This window comes from Pinus tabuliformis, chromosome 5_1 (genome assembly GCF_031772625.1).
Source record: "Pinus tabuliformis cultivar Carrire ecotype Pingquan chromosome 5_1, CPIR1, whole genome shotgun sequence".
Lineage (NCBI taxonomy): Eukaryota > Viridiplantae > Streptophyta > Pinopsida > Pinales > Pinaceae > Pinus > Pinus tabuliformis.
Window position 1 is genome coordinate 249,150,527 of NC_142305.1, and position 8,877 is coordinate 249,159,403.

Below are 8,877 nucleotides of genomic sequence, written 5' to 3' on the forward strand. Positions count from 1 at the left end.
ATATTAAATTGCACTTTTTTCTTTGGAAAAAAAATCTAAAATAAAAAAAATAAATAAAAAAAAAAAAAAAAATATCAAACTATAATAAAAATAAAAACACTTGTAGATTTGGTAACAACAAAGGTTTTACAAATCAAGCCAACTACATGGCAAGCAAAGGTTATTGCATAATGTAGGTTGTTTTCACATATGCACTGGTACCTAATGATAGGCATTTGAGCTCATGATCAGGGATGTGAGAGTGGCCACAAGTGTGTGCTCAATGAGGATTTGGGAGCAGATTATGATAGAAAGCCAACAAACATTAACCATGATTTTCTATTATGCACTAGCTCCTAAACACATTCAGGAATTATGGCTTGTATTGTGGCAAAAATGCAGATGTGTGGGCAAGTTTTTTTAAGCCAAAAATACACTAAGTAGTTGTAGGCTCTAGGTTGGTCTCATCCCTCCAATTTATTTATAGTTGGTTAGTGTTTTTCACCCTATGGGTTTCCTTGTTTTTGTCCTTACTAGTTGGCGGGCATCTAGTGGTTGATTCCATTAGTCTCCCTTTTGGTTAGACAATTACGATCATCATTGGGTTGGTTATGTTAGTTTTGGTCTTTTGGTTGGATGTTGGTATCTAGCTATTATCCCCTTGTGGAACCAAAATTGTGCTCTTTTTTTCATGAAGCTGTGGGTTTTTTGGGGTGGGATCGACTTCTATAGGATTCTTTACTGGAGTTTTGTTTGGCTTGTTCGTAGCCTAATTGAGCATCAATCATGGTTAAGTTGGAGGCTTTTCAATCCAACAAAATGGGTACAAGCCAAAAGAACATAAGGTCAGTGCATTCTCCAAGGCATGCCTTTGGCATGGGTACCAAGAGGGCTACCAAACAAGCTCAAAAACATTTTTAGCAAACCATTTCCCCATAGACTCAACAAGAAGACAAAGCTCTAGGAATCTTAATGAAGCAGTGGAATTAACACACCTCAGCTTAGCAGATTGGTGTTAGCATGGAGTGCCAAAATTTTGGTAGCCATTTCCCTTGAAAACTAGAAAGTCCATAAGTCTAATAAATCCATTAATAGGCTCCACAAATTGGAAGTGAAATTCACTATCCTCTACCAAGTAGCTTTTGGCCTCAACATCAAGGTATATATGGTGAAGGCTCTAACAAATAGGAGAAGATAGTGGAACTCCATAACACTTCCATGTCCGAAGGCACAAGCTCTAATCCAATTATCATAAAAGATAAACCTATGAAGTAGCAACTTAGCAAAGCAAAGGAATTCATGACCTCTCCTTAATTAGGCACTTTTCATATGCCCTCTTGAATCATATCTCTAAGCCTGTTTTTTATTTTTGTGTTTCCATAGCCATGGTCCTTGGTAACTTTTTGGACACTAGTTTAATTGTTATCTTGGGATTTAGCAACTTAGCAAAGGAAAGGAATACATGACCTTTCCCTAATTAAGCACTTTTCATATGCCCTCTTAATCATATCTCTAAGCTTCTTTTTGTCTCCTTAGCCATGGTCCTTGGTAACTTTTTGGATACTAGTTTAATTAACTTGGGATTTCATATGGTATAGTTAGAACTACTAGGGACTATCATAGGTAAATGTTAATACATTTCAACATTATCTAACTATTCTATATTTTGGAGTTTTTGGTTAGAACGTAAGGAACTTATTTTTTATCAAATCATGATTTATTATTGTTTAAAATGAATTTTTTACTACATGTATGGATTCATCGCCTTGAGAAACACATCACGACTCAAACTTGTGATTCCAACAAACCTCTATTGAACTTTGGACAAACTCAATCAGAAAATATGCTTGAAAATTTTTCAAAACATATAACAGATAGACTACAACATACATTGAAAAATCTTCAAAACATATAACAGACAGACTACAACATACATTTTAATTCACTCTACGGATAATCTTCAAACTAAATAATTCATTTTCTTTATGTCCAATAGACCAAAGTTTAGTCTTCCTATACGTCCGTCATCATCATTACTAAATAAGCAATGTTAAGCAAAATTACACACATTTTTATATTATATTAATTTAATATAAATTATTTTTTAATAATAATATAAATTAAAAATAATATTCAATAGCATAATCTAATAAGATGGTTTTTTAAAATTTTGCGTACAAATTTGAAAACACCATTTTTAATAATATCATAATATTTTTATCATTTAATTATATTTTTAAATATAAAAATAAATTTAGTATTTTAAAAAATTATAAATATTGAAAATATAAAATCATTTGAATTATAAAAATTTATAATTTAAAATTACAATTTCCATTTTTAAATAAATTGGAAAATATTCTCGTTAATATACGCCAAAATTCAACAACACAAAGAATTAATTAAAAACAAATTGAAAAATAGAAAGATTCTTTTTTTTGAAAAAGTTTATACTTGTCCATTAATTTAACGGAGTAGTCTACCTAGGCAGTAGAATGGACCTTTTTCCGGCACTGGCCGGAAAATCGTCCGGCTCCGGCTACCGGAAAACTCTCCCTCTTCCGCCACCATCTCTCAGCTCCACCACCACCTTCCTCGGCCACCCTCCCTCACCGCCCTGACATCCCTGACCGATCGCCTGACATCCCTGACCGATCGGGAGTAATTCCTGGGGGGAGTAATTAGCTGGAATTCATGGGAGAGTAATTCCCTCCATTCGAAATTTCCACCCGCGCCCATTCAAGCTCTGATGCTCTGCGCTTCCGGCTCTGCGAACTCACCCGCGCCTGATGCTCTGCGCTTACCCCTCTGCGAACTCCTTATTTTACCATGCTCGTATTCTCTATGAATGGAATGGGGTTTGGGTGAGGTCGATTCCCCTGGAGAATCACCCCGAGCGGGGCTGAGTAAAACAGATGGAAAAGATGACTATATTGTCAGATTGGCCGAGGGGGTTGGTTACGCTATGTCGGGTGATGATGAAAACGGTCAACAAGTGATCATCTGTGTTCGTGCCGCCATGAATTGGGCTTCTTCGAAGCAACGAGCTTTTGTGGACAACAGTAACGAGAAGGTATGTTCATGGTGTTAGTTTTTCTTGCTTTCGATTTTATGGTTGAATGGATTTATGATGTTTTTGGTTTTCATTGGACTTTGTTTCAATATCAAATGTTGAGGTCGTTGCATTCTACATTAAGCGGTGGGCCGAGGAGGAATCGTTGTTTGCCTAGGAGGGCTCGAGACTTTCGAGCAACGCTGCGGACCAAGATGCATGGAAATTATTCCATATGGCTGTAGACCAAGTTGTTCGACTCAATATGCTGGTTCCTAAGAACTCTGATCAGTATGAGCCACCGGTGAAGGGCTTCACCGTAGTGCTTCAAGGGGGCAGCTCAATTGCAGTGGAGTCAAAAACATTTCGGACTTTCAGAACGACGGCTCAGCCTTTTCCGGCTTCGACTGCAATCGCAATGGGCTCTGCAACCTGCAAGTTTGGTTTTCATGGCAAAGGTTGAGGTAAGCATTTGGTTTTCATGGCAAAGGTTAATGTAACCAATTCTCTATCTGGTTCCGAAAACGAGATTCATTCAGTCATTTTGCGGATTAAGGGCTCTGCGCAGGTTTGGTTTCCATGGCAAAAAAGCGGATTAAAGGCTCTGCGCAGGTTTGGTTTCCATGGCAAAAAAGGGAGGGTTTGTTAGGGGCTCTGCAACCTGCAAGTTTGGTTTACATGGCAAAGGAGGGTTTCGTTTGTTGGAGTGTCTAATTTACAGGGATACTGAGCATGTTATCTGCTGTGTATTTTGAAGAGATTAGGCTCCCTGCTATTTTCTTCATTGATAATTATATCTATATAGGAGCCCTAATTTCACACTGTCGATGTAAGTGGTTCCTATAGACTTCGGCCTTGCATCCATAGGTGAAGGAAAGACTTATGGTCAGGATCCTTAGGTAATTGTTGGAAACCATTTCCTCTGGAAGCAGTCTCGAGTCCTTTGCATGAGAATAAAAATGCTAAACGCTTATAGTATTTAATTACAGAGTCTTGTTTTCACTGACTCAGGTGTGCATTGTGACCCCCACGCCACTCTACAGGTACTATATTATTACAGGCCTGTTAATTCTTTTCTTTTTTCCGGAACAGTTCTCTAACTCGACTCTTAAATCTGATGGCAGGTTAAGTATTGCCCTCCTCAACAGTTCAGAACTCTGCAGTGGCATCCACTTATGGTTTTCTCTTCAATGTTCCATGTTGGTTAGGCTAGGCACTGAGGGTTTTTCTTCGCTTCCAGACAACTCAAGGTCACCTTTTGACCTTCTGGAGATGATTGAGTGAGTAGGGTTAATCTACGGCCGGTCATGCCGGCATTTCACTTGTTAATATTGTTCTTCTTCTAGCTTAGCGTTATAACATCGTGATTATATGAACTGGGACCCGTAGTAATTATATGAACTGGGACCGGAACAGGTGATTCGGCTGCCATATTACTCTCATTACTGGAATGAGAAATCCTGTTTGCAATGTCTACTACACAATACAAATTAATCTATGTTTACCCTTCTCTGGGGTTTATATGGTAATTTTCTGGGTTTAATCCCAATTCATTCTTACGGGTTTCAGTTGTAGCATGCATTAAAGTTGTTCATGCATCTAAACACGAGAGCTGATTCTTGAATTGTTGAGAGTTTAATCTACTTATGTTCAACTATTTGGATGTATAAAGTTTCTTAGTTATCAAACCACTGTCGTGAAATTTACATAAAGCACCATTGTTATTCATGGAACTTAGTTGATAAGTTTACCTATACGTCTGTAACAGTTTTGAACTTCATTTCTGAGAATTTCTAGCTACCGTCATGTGTTTTCTCATATCGAGAGACTATCATTATCTCCTGTCACTTTGTTATTATACATCCATTGACTTGGTAATAGATTCTCATTAATAGGTTGTACTCAAAATATCCGGCCTTTCACATGGCCCATAGTTTTACCAAGACTTTGCCATAAAACATAATATTTACCACTTTATTCGAGGGGTATCACAACATGTTAGTAAATAAAATGTATTAACCAATGCAAATAAATAAATGAGTGAATTAAAAAATTTACAAGTTACTAAGTAAAATGTATTTAAAAATTTTACAAGTTAGTAAATAAGATGTATTCACCACTGAATGGCAATGGTCGTAACAGTTTTGCCCTTTTAAATTAAAAAGTATAGTAGTTGGTTGTTAAATATAGATAAAATATTTAAACGTTGATATTTATAATATGTACATTGATATAAATAAATGAGTGAATTAAAAAAATTTCAAAGTTACTAAATAAAATGTATTCACCACTTAATGGTAATGGTCGTAACAATTTTTCCCTTTTAAATTAAAAAGTACAGTAGTTGGTTATTAAATATAGATAAAATATTTAAACGTTTATATTTATAATATGTATATTGATTTAGTGAAAGTTAATATATTTAGAAAATGTTTAGTTAAATAAATTTTACTTTATAAAAATTATTTAGTATGTTTATGATATTTATGAAAAAATGTATTTGATATGGGATGAAATATATATATATATATATATATTAAAAATAATATAATATTTAAAAAGTTATAGATTAATTACATTATTTTAATTATTATATATATATATATATTTTTAAATTATGGTATTATAACTACTGTAATAATAATTATTACGAAATGATTATTTGTTTTATATATAAGACATGAAGATACATTATTAAATAAAATATTGAAAGATATATGATTAAGTAAAATATTGAAACAAAATTCAAGAGAAAAGAACAAGTTACTTATAAGGTAAATTGGTATATTTTTATTGAAATATCTTTTCATTTGCTAATTTTCTTTTTACGTTTTCTAGGGTATAATTTATATGTTTTTATGAGACATTTGCTAAGGTATAATTGATAATGTTTGTGTTTTATTTATTTAACTAATTAAGGTTTTGTATGAGATTTGTTAATACATAATTTCATATTATGGGAGATTTGATTAATTAGTAATATCTTTATATAAGATTTATTAAGATATAATTTAGTGAAATGGCCTTAACAATTTCTTAAAGCTAGAGAATTACCAATGACAATTCACGACTACAACTCATACATACTGAAAAACAACTTCTAGATTGACACTTGGGAACTCATAATGACAATTTACAACAACATATGGAACCTTCCTTCCTATACCCTCTGTTAATGCTAAGGATAATCTATGTTTAACTGGTCTTCATCAACACTTACATTCACTCTGGAATCTCACAAACATTGCTCTTTCACCACCACATCTTCGAGTTGTCACTTGACCTCCATTTAAAACATAACCGCCTCTGACCATTGTTGATGAACATTGCAAGATCAACAATATTAAAAATCCCTTCATTTTTGTGAGTCATGTTGCTCATTACAACGCTCATATATCATATCAAGTGATTTATACAAAAAGAATGGGAAGCCATCTGTAGTGGTTGACCTTTTGCAATTTTCTGAGCAACAGCCTTCTAGAGGTGAGCAGGAGACAACATTTGTCTGAGAGCAAAATTTTGTTGCCCTTTCGATCTCACTGTGACATAGAAAGTACCTTGTCATCTGTCTCTGTCAAGAACAACAAACTCTGTGTCATATCTGTGGCTATCAACAAGATTTTATGCCACTCCCTGTGTCACATGCAATGATAGGCAACACTTTAAGAAAAACTATAGACACCATAACAACCTCAATGTCTAGCAGAATTAAAACGCAAGAAATAACGAGTGCAGTGATTTGCACTGTGGTGGAAGATTGGCCCAATTCATTCATCTTGCAAAACAATGACATGGTGGGACACCACTCCAATGATACTGGCTTCATCCGCAACGATCCCCTGAAGAATTGTCCCTGGGATTCAAGCTAAAACATTCTTGCCTTTCTCTCGGTTGCTAAGCATGATCTCTCCAAAGCGGAAGCCCAAACATTTGTTGCATCACTTTGATCCATGAAAAATAGTGGAATTTTAGTGCACATTCACCATCACCTCTAAATGGAACAAACGTGTAGGAACAAGGACCAACTACTTTGAATCTAGATGGATTGGGCCATCGCTATGGACGCTGCTATTGACAAGTTTTCATAAGCTACGGGGAAACACAACACCAAGTATTCTTTTTCTACCCTGAGATCCAATCTCACTCAAACATGCATTGAAAAAATTTACAAACAAAAATAAATTTTACTCACACATGACAATATATCAAATACTCTCTTACACTATCTATTTACATAGAAAAAATCTCAAGGCTTTCTCACATTTTCTTGGCCCTCCTATGAAAGAGTTAAGCCAGTACCTGCTTGATACCATGTTAGAAAATAGAGAGAGATCAGATAGTGATTACACACAACACCAAACACACTTTGATATCTTTATTGATCACAACAATTACACATGTATAGGATATAAATCATTGATTTCGACACATCTAGATAATGACTACAACTCATACATAGGGAAAAAAAAACTTCTAGATTGACGCTTGGGAACTCACAATGACAACTTACAACAACACATGGAAGGATTACTTCCAACACCTAACTCCTAATTAATAGTTATTGGATTGCCTTGCTTTGAGGACATTATAGCTTGAAGATGAAAAGAATGGTGATAAAAGTCTCACTATGGACATTAAGAAAATACCATAAGATATGAAGTAACATACAATCACATAATATGCTAAATTTGTAGATGTAAAATGTGAAAGTAAAGAAGACACTACCCATTTAGGCAAGATGTGGAGATGATCAATAAATTGTCATGGACATTCCATTGGAGTAATTCATCACAATAAATCTAATAAAATATTGAAACCTTTATTATGAATGTTAATTCCTTTTAGATATTACATTATTTATTTGTCGTTTGTGTGCTTAAAAAAAATTAGCTGAAATGCGAGCAATATAGAATGAAAATAAATACACACACCAACCAAAATAGGCACAATATTTTCCCTCAGAAACTATTATGGCAGAAAATGTAGTTAAAAGGTGAGGTTGTTTTGCTCTCTATTCTCTAGTATGAAAAAACATGTAGATACAAAGAAAGAGGTACCCTCTATTGAATTACCTAAAACCTATGGCTTGTAAAGTTTCTACAAATTATTAACCCCCTTTGTTTTTCTCTTTAACTTCACACACCTAGTTGCTTTGCTAAAATATGAAAAAAAATACAATAGCATCGAGTGGAACCCCTACTCCTCCTAGTGTCCCGATATTTAACATAACCCAATAACTAACTATGGGTAAGCCTTGACTCCCTCAACCCTCAACTAGAGTTACAATTTTCAACCTTTTAGTGTCTTTTTGAAAGTCCACTCACGGCTAGCCCCATATTCATGAGCAATAGGGCTGAAGTGAAATCCACTTGTACCATAGTGAAATCCACCTTCCGCATATGGTGGGCCCAAAAATATTTAATACTTTGTTGTCTAATTTTTTATAAAACATGTGGTTACCTACATGCAAAAAGATATGATCATTAGTTTGAAAAGGATAACATAGATGACTTATGTTTGAGATAGACAACATGAAACAATTAATACATAAAAAATACAAGGAATTTTTTTGTGCTTTTATTGGAATTCCTTTGTCATTCACCAACATAATTTTCCCCATGCTCTTAACATGTGACGTTTTGGGAAATGAACCCATAGTTTCATTAGTACTAGGGTCATCTCTATCACCACATAATCCACAACCTGGTTGTAAGTCTGGCTTGAGGGGCATGTGCTCACGGGTCACAAGTAATGGTGAAAATCTAGTGTCACTAGTAGGAGTATGACCACTCGAAGGTGGATCGAAGAATAACTGCCTCACGGATATATGCAGGGTGTTATTGCTG

General features: G+C 34.8%; 1 long non-coding RNA gene across 1 annotated transcript; it reads left to right on the forward strand.

The window, feature by feature from the left end:
• Nucleotides 1-2,452: 2,452 nt before the first annotated feature.
• LOC149164343 (uncharacterized) lies at nucleotides 2,453-4,560 on the forward strand. The gene is made up of 2 exons (XR_016260230.1): nucleotides 2,453-4,074; nucleotides 4,156-4,560. It is a non-coding gene; the product is annotated as an uncharacterized LOC149164343 (long non-coding RNA).
• The last annotated feature ends 4,317 nt before the right edge of the window (nucleotides 4,561-8,877 follow it).